Here is a 20,362-nt window from a genome sequence, read left to right on the forward strand (position 1 = left end):
GGCAGGTCAGGTGGTCTGGTATTCCCATCTCTTTCAGAATTTTCCACAGTTTCAAAGGCTTTGGCATAGTCAAGAAAGCAGAAATAGATGTTTTTCTGGAACTCTCTTGTTTTTTCAATGATCCAGTGGATGTTGGCAATTTGATCTCACGGTTCATGTATTGCTGAAGCCTGGCTTGGAGAATTTTGAGCATTACTTTACTAGTGTGTGAGATGAGAGCAATTGTGCAGTAGTTTGAGCATTCTTTGGCATTGCCTTTCTTTGGGATTGGAATGAAAACTGACCTTTTCCAGTCCTGTGGCCCCTGCTGAGTTTTCCCAATTTGCTGGCATATCTGGTCCCATCACTTCATGGGAAATAGATGGAGAAACAGTGGAAACAATGTCAGACTTTATTTTGGGGGGCTCCAAAATCACTGCAGATGGTGATTGCTGCCAGGAAATTAAAAGACGCTTATTCCTTGGAAAGAAAGTTATGACCAACCTAGATAGCATATTAAAAAGCAGAGACATTACTTTGCTAACAAAGGTCCATCTAGTCAAGGCTATGGTTTTTCCTGTAGTCGTGTATGGATGTGAGAGTTGCACTATAAAGAAAGTTGAGTGCCAAAGAATTGATGCTTTTGAACTATGGTGTTGGAGAAGACTCTTGAGAGTCCCTTGGACTGCAAGGAGGTCCAACCAGTCCATCCTAAAGGAGATCAATCCTGGGTGTTCATTGGAAGGACTGATGCTAAAGCTGAAACCCCAATACTTTGGCCACCTCATGCCAAGAGTTGACTCATTGGAAAAGACTCTGATGCTGGGAGGGATTGGGGGCAGGAGGAGAAGGGGACGACAGAGCATGAGATGGCTGGATGGCATCACCGACCTGATGGACGTGAGTTTGAGTGAACTCCGGGACTTGGTGATGGACAGGGAGGCCTGGTGTGCTGCGATTCATGGGGTGGCAAAGAGTCAGACACGACTGAGGGACTGAACTGAACTGAAATGAGCACTGGCTTCAATTTGAAGTCTCTGGCTGCACGAGCCTCAGTCTGTCCTTTGATGCTGGGGTGTTAGTCACTGACTTCTCTCTACCTATGAGAACCTAGATGGCATCATCCTCTGGTATAAGACTGTTTTGTCCACATTTAAATATATTGTTTAGTATAACCACCTTCATGAATGATCTTAGCTCGATCTTCTGGAGGACTTGCTGCAGCTTCTACATAAGCACTTGCTTCGCCTTGTACTTCTGTGTTACAAGACGGTGTCTTTCCTCAAACCTCAAGAATCAACCTGTACTGGCTTCAGGCTTTTCTTTTGTAGCTTCCTCACCCCTCTCAGCCTTCACGGAACTGAAGAGAGTTAGGGCCTTACTCTGAAGTAGGCTTTGGCTTAAGGGGATGTTGTGGCTCTTTGGACTGTTTTTATCCAGACCACTAAAGCTTTCTTCATATCAGCAATAAGACTGTTCCGTTTTCTTATCATTTGTAAGTTCACTGGAGCAGCAGTTTTAACTTCTTTCAGGAACTTTACCTTTGCATTCACAACTTGCCCAACTGTTTGGTGCAAGAAGCCTAGCTTTCAGCCCTTCTTGGCTTTGACCGTGCCTTCCTCACTAAGTTTAATCATTTCTAGCTTTTGATTTAAAGTGAAGAGATGTGTACACCACTTCCTTTCACTTGAACATTTAGAGGCTGTTGTGGGGTTATTATTGGCCTAATTACAATACTGTTGTGTCTCATGGAATAGGGAGGCCTGTAGACGGGGAGAGAGATGGAGGAACAGCGGCTGGTGGAGCAGTCTGAATATACACAGCATTTATTGGTTAAATTTGCCATCTTACATGGGCATGGTTTTTGGCATCCCCAAAACAATTACAACAGTAACATCAAAGACCTCTGATCACAGATCACCATAACAAACATACTAATAATGAAAAGTTTTGAAACGTTGCAAGATTACCAAACTGTGACACGGGGACACGAGGCGAGCAAGTGCTATTGGGAGAGAGGCACCAGTGGACTTGCTTGACATGGGTTGGCTACAAACCTTCAACTGGTTTTTGAAACCTGCACTATGTGCAGAGTGCAGTAGAGTGAAGCACAATGAGACAAAGTGCAATGAAATGAGGCGTGCCTGTGGTTGCACTGATGCCAAGCTTCTGAGGACGCACAGCCAGGTCATAAGGGGAAAAGGCACAGAGCCTGGGGAGCCCATACGCAGGCTGCCTGATGCGCTCACCCTCTCATGGGGGACCCCACGGCTCCCCTCTTCTCTCAGCAAAGACCGTGCAGCAGGGTGTGTGTGCAACGTTTCTGCCTGGAGAAGCCCACTAAAGATCCAGCACCCAGAGATTTTACGGGCCTGGTCACACAAGCACCTTCTGCTTGAAAGTGAAAGTCAAAGTGAAGTCGCTCAGTCGTGTCCAACTCTTTGCGACCCCATGGACGGTAGCCTACCAGGCTCCGCCGTCCATGGGATTTTCCAGGCAAGAACACTGGAGTGGGCTGCCATTTCCTTCTCTGTGTCTACTAAAATCCCAGTCTCCCAGGAGGAAGGCAGCGGTTCAGCATAAGCATTTTATTTACAAAAACAGTCTAGGTATAGGGAGCACCCCTTATCAATTAAGGAAAGATTTACATCCTCGGGGGGAACTGTTTACCAGCCAAGTGCCCAGATGCCAGCCAAGGGCCAGTCTCACAAGCTGGCCTTTCCAGGGATAGTTGTCTTGCTGCTGCTGCTGCTGCTAAGTCACTTCAGTCGTGTCCAACTCTGTGCGACCCCATAGATAGCAGCCCACCAGGCTCCCCCGTCCCTGGGCTTAGGCCTCCCATATTCATTCTTTTCTGCATAGTGAGACAACAAGAGCCAGGAAAAACCGCTGTTCCTTGCAGTCTAATACTGGCAGTGATGTTCCATCACCTCTGTGACATTCTGCTTGTTAGAATCTAGTTACACGTTCAGCCCAGGGAATTTCATAAAGCTGTGAATACCGCTAGCTGGAGATCATTGAGAACCATCTCAGAGGCTGCCTAACACACTCCCAAGATTATCTCTGTCTCAGAGTCTTTAAATATAATACCTCCTATTTCTGGTATTTTCTCCCCCCACCTCATTTAGGTTTCTGTTGAAATGTCCCATCCTGAGGGACTCCTTCCCTTTATCCAGTTTAAAACAGCATACACTCCTTCCTAACAATTTTCGTCCTTTTAGCCTATGTTTTTCTTTATAACAGTTACCACTATCCACAACTATGTATTTATTTGTGGACATAGTTGTGCAAATTGCATGATAGTAATAATCTTGTCTGTTTTTTTTAATTTAATTTATTTTACTTTACAATATTGTATTGGTTTTGCCATACATTGACTTGAATCCGCCATGAGTATACATGTGTTCCCCATCCTGAACCCCACCTCCCTCCTCATCCCATCCCTCTGGGTCATCCCAGTGCATCAGCCCCAAGCACCCTGTCTCATGAAGCACCAAACCTGGACTGGCGATTTGTATCACAACACTGTTTATAATAGTCAGGACATGAAAGCAACTTAGATGTCCATCAGCAGATGAATGGATAAGAAAGCTGTGGTACATATACACAATGGAGTATTACTCAGTCATTAAAAAGAATACATTTGAATTAGTTCTAATAAGGTGGATAAAACTGGAGCCTATTATACAGAGTGAAGTAAGCCAGAAAGAAAAACACCAATACAGTATACTAATGCATATATATGGAATTTAGAAAGAAGGTAACGATAACTCTGTATGTAAGACAGCAAAAGAGACACAGATGCATTGAACAGTCTTTTGGACTCTGTGGGAGAGGGCGAGGGTGGAATGATATGGGAGAATGGCATTGTTTTGTTTTGTTTTGTTTTGTTTTAAGAAATTTTATTTGTTTTTATCTGTGCTGGGTCTTGGTTGCTGCTTGAGAACGTTCTCTAGTTCCAGCGAGCAGGGGCTCCTCTCTAGCTGTGGTCACGGGCCTCAAATGGCTATGGCTTCTCTTGTTGCAGAGCACAGGCTCTAGGGTGCTTGGGTGTCAACAGGTGTGGTTCCCAGGCTTAGCTGCTCCACAGCATGTGGGATCCTCACAGACCAGGGATTGAACCTGGGTCCCCTGCATTGGCAGGCAGATTCTTAACCACTAGACCACCAGGGAAGCCCTCTTGTCTGTTTTATTCACTGTTTATACAAAGATAGAGCAATACCTGACACACAGTGAATGCTTAAAATGCATTAAATGAATACGTGAGCAGAATTTCAGTTCTGTTTCTTAGTGGAAATAAATATGGTTTATACATCAGTCTCTTATTAGTTTGTTTAGTTTGAGTCTACATCCAAGAGCATAATCAATTTCAGCTAAGTGCAATTTTGAGTTCCTAGAGTTGAGAACCAATCCTAGATTAAACAGTCTCACTGAGATAATGCCACCTAGAGATCTGTCCAATCCCTGAGATCGTTGTTGTTGTTCAGTGGCTCAGTTGTGTTCAACTCTTTGTAGCCCCATGAACTGCAGCACGCCAGGCCTCTCTGTCCTTCACCATCTCCCGGAGTTTGCTCAAAATCATGTCCACTGAGTCAGAGATGCCATCCAACCCTCTCATCCTCTGTCATCCCCTTCTCCTCCTGCCTTCAATCTTTCCCAGCATCAGGGTCTTTTCCAATGAGTCAGCTCTTCGCATCAGGTGGCCGAAGTATTGGAGTTTCAGCTTCAGCATCAGTACCCTGAGATGAGTATCCTGAGAACTCTGCGATGGTACCTCTGTTTTATTGATAAGCTCATGAGGTACCTCCTCCACAAATATTTACTAAGAGTTTGCCTGTGTTAAGCACTGTGCCAGAAAATAATCCAGTTCTGAACAAGACAATCTCTGCCTTCAAGAAGCTTATAGTCTAGTAAAGACTGTTAGATTCAAGATGTAATTCAGAATATAGACCATCTCAAAAAGATATACCAATAAAGGCAATATTAAATACAGCTCTTAAATGTAGAGCAAAATCACTAAAACTTCATTATAACATAGCACACTGCTGATGAGAAAGTGAAACTGTTAGTTACTCAGTCGTGTCCAACTCTTTGTGACCCCATTAACTGTAGCCCACCAGGCTCCTCTGTCCATGGAATTCTCCAGGCGAGAATCCTGGAGCAGGTTGCCATTCGGGGGATCTTCCTGACACAGGGATTGAAGCCGGGTCTCCACATTACGCACAGATTCTTTACTACCTGAGCCACCAGGGAAGCCCCTGACTGCTACAAACAGCCCTGTCTGCTGTGTACTCTCTGCTAGTCACCATACTGTGGGGATAGGTGTAGAATGTAAATCAGTCACAGTTCTAGGTAGCCAGGAACTGGAGCTAACTCTGGATGGATTACACTACAAAAGAGTTTAATCAAGCATTATTAGTTGCTCATAGAATTGCCTGAAAACTTGGAGAATCGGGTTTTTGGATAAATTTCTAGGAGTCATACCACAGAAGTGGGCTGATGAGGAACTGCGGTCACTGTGCCAAAGCACTGGATGGTTCGGTTGGCACTGACGCCACTTCCACGCTGGAGCCAGGTTTCCTGCAGCCGGTGTGCCCACACAGCCACTGCCGGATCAAAACCCTGACTTGGTGCCACCTCTGCAACCACGGCCACTGCTGTGGTGCCTCTAGAGAGATCTCCCAGCCCCTTCCCACTCATGCCGTTCGCTCTGGCACCAAACCTGAAATACAGCTGAGTGAGGAAGCCCAAGGTTGATGCTTATGTTCTTGCTGCAAGGAAATCCAGGGTACCAAGTTCTGAGCACTTCCGTCACTTATAGGGCCCATCTTTGTCCCGCCCCAAACTCATAAGCAGGAACATCTGTGACAGAAAGAGTTTCGATGCTGAGAAGACTCAAGGAAAGACAGAATTTCATTCGATCCTCACAACAGCTACAGACATGGGTATTATTTTCCAAAAATCAGAATTGAGGAAATACCTCACCCAAGAGAGCACAGTTAACGAGTGGCGATGTTGGGAGTAAAAGTCAGGTGTGTTTTTGGCTCCAGGGTCATGTTTTTAACCAAAACTCTATGCTCACACTTTCCTGGAGGAGTAGTTATTTCCTGGAAGTGTTCCTTTCAAAAAAAAAAAACAAACAGATTGGTCTGCTTTATATAAACAGAATATTCCATTGATAGTCCTCAATATAATCATCTTTTAAGCTTCATACTTACTAGCAGTAAAATTCCCTAAACATATGTTATCTTCTTTTATGTAACAGTGATGTTACTGATGAACCACAGTGCATATTTCTTTGCAATTAATCTCTAGCAGTGACGACAGATTTATACTGGATTATAAACAGAATTATCCAGACTTCACTCTGGTAAAAGGCATTTGCAAAACAAATACATGGTGTTACTACAACTGTCGTGATTACAAAGTAGCCATCTGTGACCCTGAAACAGCCCCCAAGATAGCTGACCTCCATGGCGTTTGAACCTACAGTTTAACCTTATCCTTCAACTTACTCAGTCTCCCAGCTGAAGCAATCTAATGTAATCCTTTGCATACAAGACACTGGGCTGCATTTGGGATTCTATGAATGAACAAGCTGCAGAACGTAAGGAAAATCACACAAACGAGCCTTTAAAAACTCAAGACTTAACTACACTCTCCTCCTCCTGCCTCAGACCTTTCCTCGGTTTCCAGCTGCACTTCGAACAAAATCCAAACACCCTACTATGGCGATTAAGGACCTAGGTGATCCAGCCCCTCCCAACTTCTCCAAACTCAACAAATGCTCTCATCTTTACTTGGGGCCAGGCTCAGTGGTGACATTTGTTCCAGCTGAGTACAATCTCCAAAAGTGTCTCCTTTCCAACAAGATTTAAAGGGAAAATGTTGATATGCCAGTGGGATCACGTCTGTGTCATTCTGGCACTGCTCCTCTATACTTGGAAAGATACCTTAACCACGACCAGCATTCTTATGAAGTAGGTTATATTCTTATGAAGTAGGTCACAGCCTTAGAGCAGATATGTCGAGAAATTAGTTATCATCTGCAGTTGAGTTACATAGCCTAGGATGCTTAATCCCTGCACCTGGGCTACTTTAAAATTTTTTAAATGAGGCATTAATAGAAAAAAAAAAATCCAAAACTTAGAAATAAGGCAAAGGAAAGGCAGCATGTCTTTTCATTGCTAACCTATAACAGGCCACCCAAGGATTATTTAAGCCTCTAAGGGAATAAACTTTTGATTCACCATCTAGTATTGATTAAAATCCCAGATTCTGGGAAATTGCATCTAAACCTGTAGCACTTTTTTTCCCCTCTAGGAGAGATGTAAATGATTTCCATCTAAAGGAAGGATTATCTCACATTTATGGTTTATTGCCTTGTAGGCTATTAACCTGGAGAAGGCAATGGCACCCCACTCCAGTACTCTTGCCTGAAGAATCCCATGGATGGAGGAGCCTGGTAGGCTGCAGTTCATGGGGTCGCAAAGAGTCAGACACGACTAAGCGACTTCACTTTCACTTTTCACTTTCATGCATTGAAGAAGGAAATGGCAACCCACTCCAGTGTTCTTGCCTGGAGAATCCCAGGGACGGCGGAGCCTGGTGGCCTGCCGTCTCTGGGGTCGCACAGAGTCAGACACGACTGAAGCGACTTAGCAGCAGCAGCAGCAGCAGCAGCAGGCTATTAACCAGTTTTGTATCTATTCTAACAGATCTTATTCCAAAATTCTTTTTTTCTAATGTTTTTAAATACTCATTTACTCAAATGCTCTTTAAATCAGCATTACCATCTTAGTGATTCTTTTGTTAATGATTTGAATAAATCTTTGACACATGTCTATTCTATGTATGGAAAATGAATTTTTAAATTTTTGAAAATTATACTTTGCCCAAGAAAGCTAAAGAGATGGAAGGATTTTTTTTTTTTCCTGACAAAAATATTGGATCTGGTTTGGGGGAGCACAGCTTGGACTCCTTATCATTTCTTATGAGATTCAGAATCACAGGGCTAGACTTTGCTTGCAGTCCAGTGGTTAAGACTCCTTTTATGCAGGTTCCATCCCTGGTCAGGGAACTACGAGCATATGTGCAACAAGTGCAGCAAAACAAAAATGTGTATACATACGCTGTGCTGTGCTCAGTTGCTCAGTCGTGTCCGACTCTTTGTGACCCCACGACTGTAGCCGCCAGGCACCTCTATCCATGGGGATTCTCAAGAATACTGGTGTGGGTTGCCATGCCCTCCTCCAGGGGATCTTCCAGATCCAGGGACTGAACCCGGGTCTCCCAACATTATATATGTATATGTACATATATATATGTACACACACACACATACATATACATATAGGAATTACAGTCTTCAGGTCCAAGCACTCTAGAGCCTCACTGCCTGCGCTGGCTATGAAGTCCCACTCAGCTAGAAGAATGCTACCCAGGTCTCACTTGTGCAACTGGAGGCAAGTGAAGGTGCAGGAACAAGAGACCGTGGAAGCAGCAACATCCTACAACTCCCAGAGATAGAGGACAGCAGCAGAGACCAAAAGGAAAAAGGAATCAGGAAAGAATGGAGAGGGAGAAAGAAGACCGGTAGGGAAACTCAGTTTCTAGGGCCAACAAGGAGAAGGAAATGGCAACCCACTCCAGTGTTCTTGCCTGGAGAATCCCAGGGACGGGGAAGCCTGATGGGCTGCTGTCTGTGGGGTTGCACAGAGTCGGACACGACTGAAGCGACTTAGCAGCAGCAGCAGCAGCAGCAGGGCCAAGAAAGGCCCACAGGAAGTATGAATGACTGGAATCCAAGCTCTTTGACGGGAACTGAGAAACCTCTGAAAGGGAGCATAAAGAGGACTCTGGGGGAAAATAGCCTGTTCACTTAGGTGAATCAACACAGATAAGGAGAAGAATGAAAGAAGCGGATTTCAAGTATGATGATTAGGACTCAAGAGCAGTCACAGTGAAAGGAATATCAGAAATCCATTAGCAGCTGAACATGAAGTCAGATGTTCTGCAGATCCAGGTATAATTTTGTCCACAGCATGCACATTAATTAGTAATCTCTTCTGGAGCACTTTTTGTCCCTCCCCACTACAGCAATTCAAAATAGCTCCAGCGCTTTGGGGAAAAATTATGTTTTCCAAACAAAGCCAAACTCTAATCAGAGTGAATTATACCAGCTCTCCAGTCACAAAATCAACACGAAGACAAGGACGGGTGATAGACTCTGCGTTGACTTGCCTGGGGGAGTGGCGGGAAGAGGCAGAAGGCAGCAGAGTGTGCAGTGAGCGCTGCAGTTGTGTCTCCCAAGCACATCCTACCCAAGGGATGTGTTTTCACCTGTGCTTAGGAGGCCCAAAGTCACTTTCTACACTGTGATGAAAAAGTGTTGAAAGAAGCCGTGTCAACATAAGGGGAAAAAAGAGTCCAAGGGAGTCGACACAGGGGTGGAACCCGTGTCTCCTACCTTGGCAAGCATGTTCTTTACCACTGAGCCACCAGAGAAGCTCAGTCTCTGCTTACTAATGGGTACAAAAGGAAAGTGTCTGTGAAAGAAATGATACTATGAAAGAAATGGTCACTGGCTTAAACAAATCAAGAAAAAGACTAAGGTGTCAAACCCACCAAAAAACCCAACAGTGCTTCAAAGGCATTGTTTAATTACATTTATGTTAGTAAAAGGATGAAACACTAACCTGGGAAGGAGGAACCTTTGTCGGCAGAGGAATGCCCTTGGTATCACTGAATCCAATACCCAGATAATAACATTTGCGTCCTGTCACCATTTTTCTATACGGGAAGCCATTCTAATTCTATTTGAGGAATATAGATCATTGATGAAAGTCAGAGACCATTATCTCTTGTGCTGATTTAAAAGATTCAGATTCTGGTAAAGCATCCTGTACAGTCCTTCTTAATCCTCAGGGGTGAGGGAGGGAGGTGGGGAAGCAAAGCTTCAAAACAGGTAAATTTGCTTTTATTCTTTTGCCAACTACAAACTGGCACTCGCCAAGAGCATTTGCCGGGCTTCCCAGGTGGTGCTGGTGGTAAAGAACATGCCTGACAATGCAAGAGACACAAGAGATACGGGTTCAATCCCTGGGTCAGGAAGATCCCCTGGAGGAGGGCATGGCAACCCACTCCAGGATTCTTGCTTGGAGAATCCCACGGGCAGAGGAGTCTGGCAAGCTACAGTCCATATGGTCGCAAAGAGTCATGACTAAATCTACTTAGCACACACACAAGAGCATTTGCCAGGGACTGACTGCCACCACCAACAAGGGCATTTGCCATCTGCCTCTGTGGAGAGTGACCCCTGTTCTGCTGCAGCTGTTGACCTTCAGCACCCCCTGAGGGAGATCAGGGTGGAGTGAGGCACTCTGAGCCCCAGGGAATCTGGTGGGATAGGTCTTTAGATAGATGTTTTCAAGAACTGATTTCATGATCTCAATCTTTGCATCTCTTCATATTTAGAAAAGCACTGTATCTCTTCATGATGGCATCAGATCCTTGTCTCTAGCAGAAAACCTTTTGTAAAATGAGTGCTTGATTGCATTGAACTCCCCCTTCACCAAAATCTTATATATTCACCTCCCCCAGTGCCTCTTTGGAGCAGTCTCCCAGAGCTTTCTGAGGTGCTGTCTCCCAGGCTGCAGCCATCATTTTGTCCCAAAGAAAACTTAACTTGCAACTCTCAAGTTTTGCATCATTTTTAGTCAACACTCTTGCGTGAAGGGAATCATGTATTCAGCTCCAGATGCTGAATTCACTAATACAATGCTTTTTTTCTCACCAGCAATAAGACAAACTGTTTAAATCATTATTTACTTCTTTTATAGCTAAGGGTGCTTGTCCTGACTGGCTAAATAAATCCTGGAATATCTCCTTGGAAAGAATATGTGGCAGAAGTGCTCCTGTTTAAATGCCCACAGATGCTGGGCTCTGAGAGCTCACAGCTGATTGCAAAGTCACTGTTTGCAATTTACTTCTGGCAACTGTTGCCATTTGGCACAATGCTAATGGGCCCCCCTTGGGAGTTAGCGCTTATGCTTTCTGGATAACTCACTTTTCAAATCACCCAAGTGAGTCAAGTAATTTTTCTTTGCCAGCATGAATTACGCCACCAGTGAAAGTTATGAATTCATACTGTTAAACCAATGCAGATTACTCTAATTTCTACATTGTTCCGATTAGCACCAAATATAGAAGGGCAGGCTGTTGTCAAGAGCCAGATACCTACAGCTTTGGCTACAAGGACAACAGGTAGTCATCGAAGTGGAGAGCTGACTAAGTCAGTGCCACTCACCCAAAAGGCCCATTAGTGTTTTAGAAAAAAGGAGTTTGAAATATGCTTATTTCTTGCCTCCCTAGCCTTCCAGGGCTCCTCTAGGCCGGCTCTTTGTTTTCTTATTGGGCCTGGACACGCCCATTCACGGGTATGATCTTTGCTTCCTTTTTTCTTCTCACCCGATACAGGAGACACTTTCTATTTCCCTTAGTTGGCCTCCACAAGCTGTGTATATATTACATGTTTCTCTCTTTCCAAATCACTTTTACACACCACACAGACCACACACACACACAATTAGAATGATTGGGATGGCAAAGGGGCTGTCTATGGGGAAGGCAACCATATTATGGAAAAGGGAGAACCCATCAGGAAGCAGTTCTTAAATCATATTGCCCTGAGAAGAGTTCCTCTTCTCGGTGACTGTTCCTGCTCAAACAGCAAGCAGATGGGCTCGGGGTTTCTAATGAGACTTTTATTAACAGCTGGGTTGTGGGGAGGAGTTGTGGCTCAGGGGTAGTGTCCGGAAGTGAGGCGTGTAGTATAACACGGGCCTCATCCGTCCTTACCATGCTGCTGGAAGCTGTCCCACTCTTGAAGCCCAGTGGGACTCAGAGCTCTCAGCGCTCCTCAGGTGAACCTTAGGGGCGGGGCTGCAGGAATCTGCAGACGTGACGGACTCCTCTGGAGAGAAACACTCCCCGAGGAAAGGGAATAGACATCAGAGTGGTGGGAGGGCAAGGACATGTGGTGAGTACGACGTGGTGCCTTTGCTAGCAGATCCCCCAGGCCCCGCGGACTCACACTCCACACAGCGGGTGGGGGTGACTGGCACAGAGAATATCTCAGTGAAAATGGCTTGTTCACGAAAACCCGGCGAGACAACAGCACTGTGTTGGAGGCTCTTAAAAGAAGAAAGACAAAATTCCACACGCTGGCACAGCCAGGCCTTCCCTGACTGGAATGCCCAGCAGGCCCAGGCAACAGAAGTGACCACAGCGTCTTGCAGATCAGTTCTGTCTAGGGAAGGATGTGGACATGCTCGGTGGAGAAGGGTTGGGGTAAGAGGGTGGAAACAAGATGACCTTTACTCTAGTTGACTGACCAGCCTTGTTTTGAGGAACAGGTGGGAGAGACACCTGAGCACCTTCATCAGTACCTGGGCCAGGGAGGACCCTTATAGATCTCAGAACACTGAGATCCTGATTAGCAGGCGAGAGTGGTCGCCAGTGAAACCAGGGCGGCAGTCAATTCTTGTCCTGCCTGAGGTTTTACTTGTTGAGTAGCCGAGCCAACACACACTCAACTGTTCCTATTGTAAAAAGCAGAGGAGACCCATGTTAGCCAGTTCAGCTCCTGAAAGGCTGTGATACCAGGAGCAGCAAAACTGGAATGTGCTGCAGCCTCGGGAGGTTGAACATGGCACAGAGCATAACAGGACTACTGGTGAGTTTATCACTCCATTGAAGAAAGCGGACTGCAGTTATTCGTTTACAAACAATTCTTGTTGAAAATTTCTTGTAACATTTAATTTCTATAGCTCTTTATATGTTTATTCCTTTGAGACTTGGTTCATCCTTGGCATTCAGCGTGGGCATCTTTCAAAGAGCTCATTTCTGGATAAATTCTCCATGCCTGTCTACCCATGGCACTTTGGGTATACTTAATTTAAAATTTTATTTTAGATTGAAATGATTGATGCGTATTCTAATGTCCCTGAGTGAGGCTCTAAGTTCCTCAAGGACAGGGATCATGTCAGATATTTGTATTATATGAACTGAGTTCTTCATGTGTGTGTGAGTGAGTGTGTGTGTGTGCGCCCTGTCACTCAGTCATGTCCAATTCTTTGCGACCCTATAAACTGTAGCCTGCCAGGCTCCTCCATCCGTGGGATTCTCCTGGCAAGGATACTGGAGTGGGTTGCCATTTCCTTCTCAAGGGGATCTTCCTGACCCAGGGATCAAACCCACATCTCCTGCATCCCCTGCATTGGCAGGCAGATTCTTTACCACCAGCATTACCTGGCTTTTATCACTGAAAGAGTAAGCTCTTGTCATTGCCTTCCCCTTGACAAAAGAAAATCTCAGGTCGAACTTTTTATGAATATTCTACCATGGCTAAGACCGGCAGTTGTCACTAAACATGTGTTTTTCTTTACTTTGAGAGTAAGAAAAATCTTAGGTTGGCCTAGATCAACCCCATAAAAACTACATTTCCCAGATTCCCTTGCAGCTAGGTGTGTGATCATGTGATAAAGTTTTGGCCAATGGGACATGAGCTAAGTGTTGGATGTCATTCCCAATTTGTGCCAGGAAAGGGAAGGAGAGAATCTTCTTTCCTCCATATCCTGTGTCTTGCTGCTTGGATCAGAGATATGGTGATGATTATGAACCATCTCTCTTAAAGCTCACTATCTAGATATGGTAGAAAAACCAACTAAAAGAAAGCTGGGACCTGACAGTACGGTCATTATAATATCCCTGAACTGCTCGTGCCTGAACTATTATGTGAGAGAGAAATAAATTTCTGTATTATGCAAATCTTTGAGCATATGAGGATACCACTTTGTTGTTGTGTGGTATACATAAAAATATTTATTCCTCCTTTTATTGATCAGATCTTGCAGCTCTTGGCACAGAATGATAGGAACAAGTTTAAAATCAAACAATAAATAACCACATTGTCAGTAGCTGGTATGTGAAATTGGCAGGATCTCTTGTATAAACTATACATTTCTAGTATTTTAAATCTTTTCCTTTGTTTGTAGTTGTGAAGTGAGGGAAGAACCTTCCCTCTCAACATTCTACAGCCCACACACCTACCACTTGGATGGATATCTTAACTCCAAGAGAGCTAGCCAGATTCTCTATTTCCTGTCCTGATGCCCTGAGGCCACTCAAGTGTGGCTCCTTCCTACCCCCAACACACAGGTACTCTGAAATTAACATATTGAAGGCTGAATCTGATAAACTGTGATGAGAAGCAAACTTTGGGTTCTTTCATACTCACCTCCTTCTCTCCTCTCTGTTTATCCTTCTCCCCCAGCTCCTTCACCCTCCATCTCCCACATTAGAGCTGCTGCCCGCCACCTACCACCACCACTGTCTTGGCCAGTGAGTTGCTCACAACATCCAGGAGAGACTTTGGTACCCCTGATGAGTGCTGAGACGCCTGCTTACCCAAGACGCTTTCTGTACATGGAGTGGTACTGCCTGGAGGTCCTGGACAGCCTGGCCACAGTGCTAGCCAAGTCCGCTGAATCAGGGCTGGCTGTCAGGCCCTGAAAAACTAGGATGATCCTATTCTGAGATAATAAGACATTTTTGAAAATAAGGGACAAGTTTGATAGAAAGTCCTTCGGAGAGAACAGAAAGTCAAAATAACTAGTTCTAAGGGAAGTGGTGACATAGGAAATACACAACAGAGCTCAAGGATTTAAAAAAAAAGAATGAAAACAATTTAAGTTGCAGTTGAAATCAGAGTTCACAAGCCTCAGACCACTACAAGTCATTTGCTGGAATATGATCAAATCTATATTTTTTGGTTTTGAACCTAAGGTAAAGAGAATTCATTTACTCATGGCATACTGCCATCTTCAGTCTGGGCAAGGGTTCCCTCTCCTTTGGTTTTGCTTTATTTTTCTTCTTCATCCTTGAGTCCACCTTCATTTCTCTTGCCATTGTAGGACCCATTAGAATATATAAGCAATGCATATCCTAAGATATGTCTGTGACTTTGTGAAATAATACAGAACTCAGAATTTAGATTGGAAGTTAGGCTCAGGCAAGGCTGGTCACAACTTGGTTGGAATTAGGGTTCACGTGTCTCAGACCATTTCAGGTTGTTTGCTGGAATGTGGTACAATCTATACTGGGTTTGGGATTTTGGATTTACGGTGGAGAAAGTTGAGATACTCATGGGAGGTTCCCATCATCAATGTCTTAGCAAAGGCCCTCTCTTAGTTTTGTTTAATTTCCTTCCTTCATCCTCGATTCCCACCCTTATTCCCTTTTTAGGGGCCCATCCCACTATCCAGGCAGAACACATCCTTCAGCCATTCAGTATGTGGCCTTCTTGCCTTGTTGATAGTTCACTTCACTCTATGAAAGCTTTTTAGTTTGGTGTAGTCCCATTTGTTTATTTTGCTTTTGTCTCCCTTGCCTGAGACGTATCAAAAACAATTACTCAGATAGATGTCAAAGAGTTTACTGCCTATGTTTTCTTCTCTAAGTTTTGTGGTTTCAGGTCTTACATTTAAGTCTTTAAATCATTCTTGGCTTCTCTTTGTGCGTGGTCTAAGAAAGTAGGCCAGTTTGAGTCTTTTGCATGTAGCTCTCCAGTTTTCCCAACATGATTCATTGAGGAGGTTGTATTTTCCCCATTGTATATTCTTGCTTCTTCTGTTGTAGATTAATTGCCCATATAAGAGTGGATTCATTTCTGGGCTCTCTGTGCTGCTCTACTGACATATGTGTCTGTTTTTGTGCTGGATCCATACTGGTTTGATTACTGTAGCTTTGAGGTAAGTTTGAAATCAGGGAATGTGATACTCCATTTTGTTTTCCTTTCTCAAGATTGTTTTGGTTATTCAGGGTCATTTGTGTTTGAAAAATATCATTGATATTTAATAGGGATTGCACTGAATTTGTAGATTGCCTTGAGTGGTCATTTTAAAAATATTAATTTTTCCAATCCATGAGCACAGTACATCTTTCCTTCTGTTTGTGCCGTTTCAACTTCTTTCATCAATACCTTGTAGTTTTCTGAGAACAGCTCTTTATCTCCTCAGTTAGATTTATTTCTAAATATTTTATTCTTTTTGGTGCAGTTGTAAATGAGATTGTTTTCTTAATTTCTCTTTCGGTAGTTCATCGTTAATATATAGAAACACGACAGATTTCTGTATATTACTTTTGTATTCTGCAAGTTTACCAAATTCATTGATGAGTTCTGGTACATTTTGGTGGTTGGTTTCTTTAAGATTTTCTATGTATAGTATCATGTCATCTGCAAACAGTGACAGTTTAACTGCTTCCTTTGCAATGTAAATTCCTTTTATTTCTTTTACTTATCTGATTGTAGTGGAAAGTCCTAGCCAATAGCCCTTTGGTTCTCCCAACTGAAGCCCCATTGACCTTCAAATCCAAACGTTCTGGGAGCTCATCTGCCTGGTGCAGGACCTCCAGAATGGGGAGCCCAGTGTGGGGCTAAGATCCCTCACTCTTTGGGAAGAACCTCTGTAATTGTAATCAATAGTTGCTCTGTAAAGAGTTGTAGTTTTTTGTTTGCCCATGGGAGGAGGGGAGCTCAGTGTCTTCTTACTCCAGCATCTTGGCTATTCCTCTACTTGTTTCAGATATCATTTCCAATCTGTGGCCTGTATATGAACTTCACCTATTATATTTTTTGATAAAGAGAAGTTCTTAAATTTAATGTCTTTTTCATCCATTTATTTTTTATCTTAGAGTTTGTGTTTTTGAATGTTGGTTTAAGAAGTTCTTCCACACTCCAAAGCAAGAAAAATAATATACATGTTTCTTTTTCCTTTTCCATTAGCTTTTTATATTTTCCATTTAATACTTTAATCCAACTGGATTTCCCCCTTGTATATGGCATAAACATGCATTCTTAATGGGGATAATGGCACTCCCAAGAAAGTGAAGTTTGTTCTTAGAGGGTAAAAAAAAAAAAAAAAAACTTAGATATTGTAATTGTTTCTACCCCTTCACAGGTAGCGCTAGTAGTAAAGAACTCGCCTATCAATGCAGGAGACAAACGAAACACAGGTTTGATCCCTGGGTCGAGAAGATCCCTGAAGGAGGATCTTCCTGGAGTGGCAACCCATTCCAGTATCCTTGCCTGGAGAATCCCATGGACAAAGGATCCTGGAAGGCTATGGTCCATAGTGTCGCAAAGAGCCCCACAACTGAAGAGCACAACTGAAGTGACTTACCACACATGCACATGCATAGCCCTTCAAGGATCATAAACAGATATATTCTATATCCATGATATTAAAATTTTATTGGTAATGGAGGAAAATCAGGGGGAAAATATACCTAAAAAGTTTTATTCGGAGGACAGTAATGAAAACACTGGTTGAGAAATGCTGGTATAGGCTAAGAATCCAGCATTATTTTTTTCCCTAAAATGACACTTCCCTAATCTATTAAAACTTTATCAGTTCTTTCTCTGAGGTCACCCCTTTCATTGCCCTTTTTCAAAATTGCTTTAATTATTCATAATATATTTAGTCATCTTATACATGTTAGAATAAGTATGTTGAATTCACTTTTTAAAGTCATACTAAAATTTTAATTGAGGTTGAATTTACTGACTAATTTTAGAGAACTGACATCCTTACATTGTTGCTATCCTTTCCATGAGCATGATATAGTACTCCACTTATTTAGGCTTTTGTACCCTTGAAACATTTCTCCATGAAGATCTTGTACATTGTTTATTTGGTTAAATTCAGTTTATAGTGTTGATCACTGTTATGAATGACATCACAGACTCTGTTCTATTTTTAGCTGACAATTGCTGATGCTGAAGAATACTGTTGATTTTTGTGAGTGGATCTTGTTGTATCTGGCATTTTTGCTGAATTCTCTTATTAGTTCTAAACCTTTCTGTTGATTCAGTTGGGATTCTTATCTGAAGAAAAGAAAAAAACAAGGGGAAGGAAAGGTGGAAGGGAGGAAGGAAGAAAGGAAAAAAGGATAAAAAATAAATTGTGTACTTTCTCTGAAGTAGATAGGGAAAAGTCAATAATCCAGTGAGCTCCCAGTAGCAAAAGGAACGGTGAAGAGAATGCTTGTGGATCACACTATAATAATTGGCTGGTCTAGTTTAAGGGCACAGGCAAATCTGCTTTGCATTTCAACAGTCAGCTTATTCAATTCTGCCTAATAAATATCTACAATTATTGTTGGCTTCCTAATTCATATGCTCAGTCCTTTTAGTCATATAATTATGACTTTCACGAATGTGTTATGTTACAGAAGGGTAGAACCACTTGTACTGCTTTATCTCAGCAAGCAGCGCAGTAATCAATATTCTGGGGTTTCCTTTGAATAGTCATACTTAATAACCTCTTAACAGTCTAATACTCACAGTGAGAACATTTAAGTGCATGAATTAGAAGAGGAAAAAAAAATCTCTTGAATAGTTTCCTAAATGATGACCTATCAAAAGTGGCTAAGTCAAAAGTGATCACTTTTACCTGATGATCCAAGTTTGTTGCTTAATAAGAGCTTCAAGAGATTAGTTGCATCAAAACATACACACCACTCCCTGAACTGAACAATATGCACAAAATAAAATTATGGTCCAGTGTAGAAATGTTAGACAAGGTTTCCATGCAAACACATGGCTGTAGAAGCTGGAAATTTCCCAAACTATTCACAAGAAATCTACATGTCTTTAGAAACAAGTTCCTGAAAATGATTAAATCAATTGGAATGAAAATTTCTTTGCCACCTAAAAAGTCCAAGAAATCACTTGAGTAATTTCTATCAGAATAAAAGTATGGCATTTGGCAATATACAAGTATATGTACTTTAAATACCACCAAATAGATTTCTACCTAAAGCTTTTTGTAAGCTAGATGGATTTCAGAGGTAAGGCATACAGAAGAAACACTAAGATTAATTGTATTAAAGGGAACAGACTTCTCTGTATCTGTTACATGGGACATTTGGAAGGACAAATTTGTAACAATGGGATTAGCCTAGCTGCCCTTTGTACAGTAGACAAGACTCAAGGTAAAATATAATGACTTAGCAAGGAGGGAGAAAATCATAACAAAAACGTCTGTATGAAGGCTATCCTGTGTAATTCTATTAAAATTACAGGAAGAACATGAGATTCAAAGGAAACGTAATGAAACAACAGAGTAGTGATTTAATGTAGGTCATCACTAAAGACAGCAGGGCTGTCAATGACATTGTTAATTCGTTATACTTCGTACATCTCTCTGTGAAAACACAAGTTCTCCCTATGTCCTAACTATGAACAATTAGCAGTCAGGAATTCTCCCTCCTCCTGTTTTGTTCTAAATCTCCTGTACCCAGCATGGTGCATGGTACATAGCAAATGTTCAGTCTTGGAAATGCTCTGCTTTAAAGTCATGTGACTAGATGACTTTGCACTATTTCTAGATGTTTTCATTATCATAGGGTTTGTCTAATAGGCATATAACTTATTCTGCTTGAGCTACAATGCCATGAATTAGTTCAGTCTAGACCAATTTCACCCCTAAGTTGGACTTTTAACTCTGCCAGATGCTCTTTGACAGTAGGTTCCCCAGTACTGCAGATCTTGCCAAGCATGCATTATGTTGTTGTATAATTACAGCTCTCTAGTACTCCGTAGGGTGTTATTAGCTCAAGCTGTAGCTCATTTGGTCTACATAATTACACCAGACTCAGCAGTGAACACTGACCTACAAAGGGGGGATTTCTGGGGCTATTTTTTATCTACTTCAATTGACAATAAATGTAGTTATCACTAGGACTCCAAATTTTGAGAAAGTCTGATATTCACACTGCATTTGCAAGTACCTTTGGACTATCTAATATCATGCTGATATTTTAGAGCTGTTGTTTCCACTAATGATGATTGAGTGTTAATATTATTTGAACAAAAATTCATTTTTTTTGTTGTTCTTTCCTCTGGTGAGTGTTTTCTGGGGGAAAACAATGAAGGGCAAAAGGGTACAAAAGTGTGCAAGTTTTGGGGACTTCCCTGGCGGTCCAGTGGTTAAGATTCTGAGCTTTCACTGCAGGGAGCTCAGTTTGACTCCTCATCAGAAAACTAAGATCCCACATGCTGCGCAGTGCAACAACAACAAAACAATTTAAAAAGTAAAATAAAAAAATTTAATGTGCAAGCCATAAAGAATCATTCTGTTGGAGATTCTAGCTTGTTAAGATTTTTATAATGCCTATGGCATATTTCTGTTTAATCACCCAATCGTGTCTGACTCTTTTCGACCCTTCGGACTATATCCCACAAGGTTCCTCTGTCCATGGGATTTTTTTAGGTAAGAATACTGGAGTGGGTTGCCATTTCCTTCTCCAGGGTATCTTT

The 20,362-nt window shown here is 42.5% G+C and overlaps 1 long non-coding RNA gene across 2 annotated transcripts in view; it reads left to right on the forward strand.

The window, feature by feature from the left end:
* LOC123333358 overlaps positions 1–20,362 on the forward strand; it is a 93,076-nt gene that overhangs the window by 61,248 nt on the left and 11,466 nt on the right. Inside the window, exons 3-4 of one of the 2 annotated variants that reach the window (XR_006550693.2) lie at positions 14,037–14,199; positions 14,315–14,701. The exons of the other annotated variant lie outside the window; for it this stretch is intronic. This is a non-coding gene — a long non-coding RNA (uncharacterized LOC123333358). Of the gene's footprint in view, positions 1–14,036; positions 14,200–14,314; positions 14,702–20,362 lie in introns of those variants that run through there. 2 annotated transcript variants of the gene reach the window in all.

The sequence above is a fragment of the Bubalus bubalis genome, chromosome 4, assembly GCF_019923935.1.
Source record: "Bubalus bubalis isolate 160015118507 breed Murrah chromosome 4, NDDB_SH_1, whole genome shotgun sequence".
NCBI classification, from domain to species: Eukaryota; Metazoa; Chordata; class Mammalia; order Artiodactyla; family Bovidae; genus Bubalus; species Bubalus bubalis.